This window comes from Mastomys coucha, unplaced genomic scaffold (genome assembly GCF_008632895.1).
Source record: "Mastomys coucha isolate ucsf_1 unplaced genomic scaffold, UCSF_Mcou_1 pScaffold21, whole genome shotgun sequence".
NCBI lineage: Eukaryota > Metazoa > Chordata > Mammalia > Rodentia > Muridae > Mastomys > Mastomys coucha.
Genome location: NW_022196904.1, coordinates 143,693,542 through 143,700,253, shown reverse-complemented (window position 1 = coordinate 143,700,253; position 6,712 = coordinate 143,693,542). Strand labels below are relative to the sequence as shown.

General features: G+C 44.0%; 1 pseudogene; it reads left to right on the top strand.

Annotated features, from left to right (window-relative positions):
* Window positions 1-1,885, top strand: part of LOC116101416 — a 3,379-nt pseudogene extending 1,494 nt beyond the window's left edge.
* The last annotated feature ends 4,827 nt before the right edge of the window (window positions 1,886-6,712 follow it).

The following is a 6,712-nucleotide window of genomic DNA, read 5'->3' as shown; positions in this document are numbered from 1 at the left end:
AAGAAGAGAGACGTATGTACTTCACTGGGAAGAAGGAGGCACGCCCTCTGATCAGTTTCTTTGGGTCTGGAAGCAGCATAGCTCACAGGGGCTGTATTGCCTCAGCCACCTGCATGTTCACACAGACTGTCCGCTGTGAATTGTACCTCACGTTAGAAAACTGATAGTTGCCGGGCGGTGGTGGCACACGCCTTTAATCCCAGCACTTGGAAGACAGAGGCAGGCAGATTTCTGAGTTCAAGGCCAGCCTGGTCTACAGAGTGAGTTCCAGGACAGCCAGGGCTACACAGAGAAACCCTGTCTCGAACCACCTCCCCCCACACACACACACACAAAGAAAAAAAGAAAACCGACAGTTGAAAAACGAAACCTTTTATCTGTTGCATATAAAAATGTGACTGGAGCCAGAAGAGCATCCTGGAGAATAATCATCAGCATTGAACAGAAGGAAGAAAATAAGGGAGGAGAGAACAAATTAAAGATGATTCGGGAGTACCGGCAAATGGTTGAAACTGAGCTCAAGTTAATCTGTTGTGACATTCTGGATGTACTGGACAAACACCTCATTCCAGCAGCTAACACTGGTGAGTCCAAGGTTTTCTATTATAAAATGAAAGGGGATTACCACAGGTATCTGGCTGAGTTTGCCACAGGGGACGACAGGAAGGAGGCAGCGGAGAACAGCCTCCTGGCTTACAAAGCTGCTAGTGACACTGAGATGACAGAACTTCCTCCAACGCGCCCCACTCGTTTAGGTCTTGCTCTCAACTTTTCTATATTCTACTATGAAATTCTTAATTCCCCCGACCGTGCCTGCAGGTTGGCAAAAGCAGCTTTTGATGACGCAATTGCAGAACTGGACACACTGAGTGAAGAAAGCTATACGGACTCTACGCTCACCATGCAGCCGCTACGGACATGCTGACGCTGTGGACCTCAGTCATGCAGGGCGATGGTAAAGAGCAAAATAAAGAAGCACTGCAGGATGTGGAAGATGAGAATCAGTGAGACGTAATAAAAGCCAACAAGAGGAACCATCTCTGACTACCCACCCCCACCATCCCCTTGGAAGTCCCCCATTGTCACTGAGAACCGCCAAATTTGACTTTTACATTTGGTCTCAGAATTTAGGTTCCTGCTCTGTTGTTTTTCTTTCTTTTCTTTTCTTTTTCTCCCCTCTCCCTTTTTAAAACAAATAAAGAGTTTTCAGAAGTTCTTAGGGCAAGAGTGAATTTCTGTGGATTTTACTGGTCCCAGCTTTAGGTTCTTTAAGACACTAACAGGATTACATAGATACTTTTTCAGCATTATTGTATTGTCTCCAGCCACATGTGGCAAGATCATCATTAGAAATGGAAGTGACATTTGAAAGCCATTAGACTTCTAGGTGATGCATCTAAGAAAGATTAATCATACAATAGAGGCATATGCGCTGTCATTTTTCCTTTTTTTAATTGTTAAATTGAATTTTATACCAATGTTTAAACTTAAATTGGGTGTTAGCTTGAGCTGTTTGGGGGGAGTTTGTTGTAATGGTTTTGCTGTAAATGTGTTTGGAACTCTGCTAAAGTGTTGCTGAAAAGCATGGTGCTGGTAACAGTTCAACAATCCGTGGCTGCTCGTTCTTGCCGACTCCTCCCCATCTGAAGCAGGTTAGCATTGAAGGTGGTATGGAAGCCTGCATGTGTGTTCAACTCTGTTCCTCCTCCTTCCTCCTCGGCCTCCCTCCTCCCCTCCTCCTTCGCTTGTTCAACCTCTTTTGTTCAGTATGTGTAACTTGAAGCTAATTTGTACTACTGGATATCTGACTGGAGTCACAGATACAGGCCTGTATTGTACTTACTGAAACACAGCATGGAATTAACATTAAACTTAAATAAAACAAGCCTAAATTAAAAATGCCAAAAAAAAGAGAGAAAGAAAGAAAGAAAGAAAGAAAAGGGATTACACATGACTTTAGCTGAAATGCCCAAATGGGGCTATGGAACCTGAAGAGATCACCTCCAGAAGTCAGACAGGATCCCCAGTGGAAGGATAGAGGCACCAATCCTACAAAACTACCTACAAAACGTTTGACCCAAAGAAATACAGAGTCAAAGATAAAGCGGAGACTGAGGGGATGGACAGCCAGTGACAGGCTCATTTTGAGACCCATCCCACAGGCAGGCATCAGTCTCTGACACTATTACAGATGTTATGTTGTGCTTTCAGACAGGTTCCTAGCATAAAAGCCTTCTGAGAGGCTCTACCCAGCAGCTGATGGAGACAGGTACAGATACCCACATTGGACAGAGGTCAGGACCCCTGTGGAAGAGTTAGAAGGTTTGAAGGCCCTCAAGGAGATTGCAACCCCACAGGAAGACCAACAGTGTCAACTAACCTGGACCCCTGGAAAGCTCCCAGAGACTGATGCATAGACGAAAGAGCATACGTGGGCTAGTCCAAGACCCCTGATACATGTGTAGCAGAGGTCTGCCATGTCTTTCCTCAGTGGGGGAGGATGTGCCTAACTCTGCAGAGACTTGATGCACCAGAGTAGGAGGATGAAGAGGGATGCCCTCTTAGAGACAAAGGGGAGGGAGATGAACTCTGTGAGGGGGGACCAGGATGGTAGGCAGAATTTGGGATGTAGATAGATAGATAGATAGATAGATAGACAGACAGACAGACAGATAGATAGATAGATAGATAGATACATAGATACATAGATACATAGATACATAGATACATAGATAGATCGATACATAGACAGGCAGATAGATTTTTTTTTTAAAGGATCTTCAGAAGAGCCATTGGTTGAGGCAGCATATCTGCTTTGGTTATGCATCCTGGCCGCTCTGTAGATACTAAAACTATCAGATTAAATAATAGCACTATGAACGGGAAAAAGATCACAGCACAGATTTCTGGGAATTTGAACCAAGGTGAATTTTTTTCTGTGGGAGAACCAACTCTCTTGTAAATAGCATCTGCGGGTATTTAGCCTTATTCTGAATAACCTAGCCATGAGAACTCAGGTGACTATGCATCTAGAGCTTTCCATTTTGTGTCCCTATTTACCAGGTCATAATGTCCAGAGTGGCCAAATCACACTCTCTGAGAAGATGGACAATGAACATTCAACCCTGAACATGAGCAACAAAGGGACTCTAAGTGAATTGTGTGAAGAATATGGGAGCAGATGCCCAGGGACACACACCCCATAATACTTAGAACCTGTATGTTAAGCTTCATAGAGAAAAGGAAATAAGGTGGTAAGTGAAATTAAAAACATGAGTTAGTGGACTTTAAGATAGATAGTCTTGGATAGCTGGGTGGACACTGTATAAGCGCAGTGGAGCTTCCAGGAGGAAATGTAACCATTGGATATCTTGATTTGAGGCCAGGGAGGCCCACATCAGATTTCTGACACATCCCTGGGAAGCAAGGGATAAAGACAGGGATGGATTGCTACAATCCATTCCTGGTCCTTCTTCTTGTTCCTCAGTGCAGGGATCATCAGGCTGCCAGGTCCTGGCCCCCTGTAAAGGGAAACACTTCTGCCAGGAGGCAGAGAGGTGTTACTGAACTCTACAAGCTATAGCCTGTCACTCAACAAACTTAGCATCTAAGGACCAGCAGGTAATGATACCAGCTCATACGGAGGATGTAGAGCTTCTATGACACAGGTAGCAGGGGAAGGGCAGAGGGAGGGAAAGAAAGAGGCAGACAGAAAGACAGATAGACAGGGAGGGAGGTGGATGGAAGGAAAGAGGGAGAGCAAGAAGGAGACAGACAAGGAGGAAAAAAGGGATGTGACAGCCAGTTAGGCGATTTATATAGGTCTCTTTGGGACCTCCCTTGCACAAATTTGATAGTGAATTGGCCATTTGTGGGGTGTGGGGAGTAGACTGAATAGTGGCAGAGATGCAACTGAGATAAATGTGATCCCATTGCTGGGTACAGAAAAGACTTTGGCAAAAATCCATCCAGCATTCACAGGGTCTCTCAGCAAAGTAGAAATGGATGCACCACGCTCTCAAGCAGAAAAGGACACTTACGCAATATATCTCTGTAGCTGTTGTAATCAACAGTGGAAAATCTAAACGCATTCCTGCCAAGATCAGACACAAGGCAGTGCTCTCTGTTCTCCCCACTCCTATTCAGTGTCACACTACATACCCTAACCAATGCAATAAAGCAAGAAATGAGAAATAAATACTGTGTGCATTAGGAAGATGTGAGGTTTACAGGTGGCATGCATGATTGTGTAAGTGATATTTATAAAAACATCACAGAGTGATGAAAGAAAATGCTTTTCAGACATCTCTAGAATAAAAATAACTGTTATCTTAGTCCATTCCTGCCACATTAACAAAATTCCATCAGGTAGGTTATTTATAAATAGCAGACATTTGTCACGTACAGATGTGGAAGCCATACATATAAGATCAAAGCACTGATTTTACAAATTTAGTCTCTGGTGAAACCTCAACTAGCTTCCAAGATGGAATTTGAACACATTCCTAAAAAGAACATGGGAAGACAGAAGGTAACTAGTTCTTTGAAGACATTTTCAGGGGTACTCACCTCACTCATGGCACCTCTACCTCTTGATGATATCACTGTGGGTCTTGTATTTGAACATATGAGTTCTAGGGGAGCCCTACATTGAGTCCACAGCCATGATTAGAACAGCCATAGAATTAACAGTTAATAAACAAAAGTTGTTCGCTTATCTATTGACGGGGAAAACTGGAGTTCTATATTTAAACCAGCATATTTCCTTCAGCAAGTATCTTCAAAATTACCTTCGTAGGAATTCTATAGGCATTTCACTAAACCTGTTGATCACATTTTTCTTTTTTCTTTTTTTATTAAATTAATTTATTTTTACACTCCATATTCCATTCCCTGCCCCCATCCACCCTCTGAAGGCTCCACATCCCACACCTCCTCTCCACCCAATCCTACCCCTGTCTCAATGTGGATGTCCCCCCACGCACTACCCCACCTGACCTCTAAACTCCCTGCGGCCTCCAGTCTCTTGAGGGTTAGGTGCATCATCTCTGAATGAACACAGACCCGGAAGTCCTCTACTTTATGTGTGTTGGGGGCCTCATATCAGCTGGTGTATGCTGTCTGTTTGGTGATCTAGTATTTGAGAGATCTCGGGGGACTAGATTAATTGAGACTGCTGGTCCTAGCATCAGGATTGCCCTTCTCCTCAACTTCTTTCAGCCTTCCCTAATTCAACAACAGCTTCTGTCCACTGGTTAGTTGCAAATATCTGCATCTGACTCTTTCAGCTGCTTGTTGGGTCTTCCAGAGAGCAGTCATGATAGGTCCGTTTTTGTGAGTACTCCATAGCCTCAGTAATAGTATCAGGCCTTGGGATCACCTTGAGCTGGATCCCACATTGGGCCTGTTGCTAGACCTTCTTTTCCTCAGGTTCCTCTCCATTTCCATCCTTGTAATTCTTTCAGACAGGAACAGTTATGGGTCAGAGATGTGCACGTGGGATGGCAACCCCACTCCTCACTTGATGCCCTGTCTTCCTGTTGGATGTGGGCTCTATAAGTTCCCTCTCCCTACTGTCGAGTATTTCATCTAAGGACCCTCCCTTGGATTCCTGAGAGTCTCTTATTTCCCAGGTCTTTGGTGCATTCTGGAGGGCACCCTCCCCATCTCCTATTTCCTGAGGTTGCCTGGTTTCATTCCTTGATCCACTTGGACTTGAGCTTTGTACAAGGTGACAAATAGGGGGTCTATTTTCATTTTTCTACATATAGACAGCCAGTTAGACTAGCACCATCTATTAAAGGTGCTTTCTTTTTTTTTCTTCTGTTGAATATTTTTGGCATCTTTGTCAAAGATCAAGTGACCATAAGTGTGTGGCTTTATTTCTGGGTCTTCAATTCTATACCATTAATCAATTGTATTAATTTATTTGGTGACCACAATGAAATTAAGTTAGAAAATAGTAACAGAGAGACACCAGGTCAATCTCCTCAGTGTTGGGATACTAGCAAGACATATGTAGATAATGCATGTGTCAAAAAGGAAACCTCAAGAGAAGTGCATCGAATTGAGGGAAAGCAAATATAAACACATCAGAAATTGTGAGAAACAGCTAAAGCACTTTTGGAGGTAAATTAAGTACATAAATGCTTATATTTGAATACAAATGTTCTCGAATCCATGTCACAGCTTCTGCCTCAATAATGTGGAGAAGTTGGCTGGGAAGGAGACCCATTGGGTAAAGTGCCTGCTGTGCAAGCTTGAGGACCTAGGCTTGCATCCCCAGCACCCCCATCAAAGTCATGCATAATGGCACATCATAACCCAGAACTGGAGAGGATTGAGGGGTGGAGGGAGAAGGAGCAATGGCAATGGCAGGAGTGGTGCTCAGAGACGGTAGGTCTTTAAAGCTCATTGACCATCCAGCTCAGCCAATTAGTTGAATATATTCTAAATCAGCCTGTGGCATCCACACTCACACACACATACATATACATGAACACACAGGCAGTTATATGCACATACAAAAACAAAAACAGAGAGAGAGAGAGAGAGAGAGAGAGAGAGAGAGAGAGAGAGAGAGAGAGAGAGAGAGAGGGAGAGGGAGAGGGAGAGGGAGAGGAAGAGAAGAGAGAGAGAGGGAGAGGGAGAGAGAAGGGAGAAAGAGAGAGAGAGAAGGAGAGAGAGAGGGAGAGGGAGAGAGAGAAGAGAG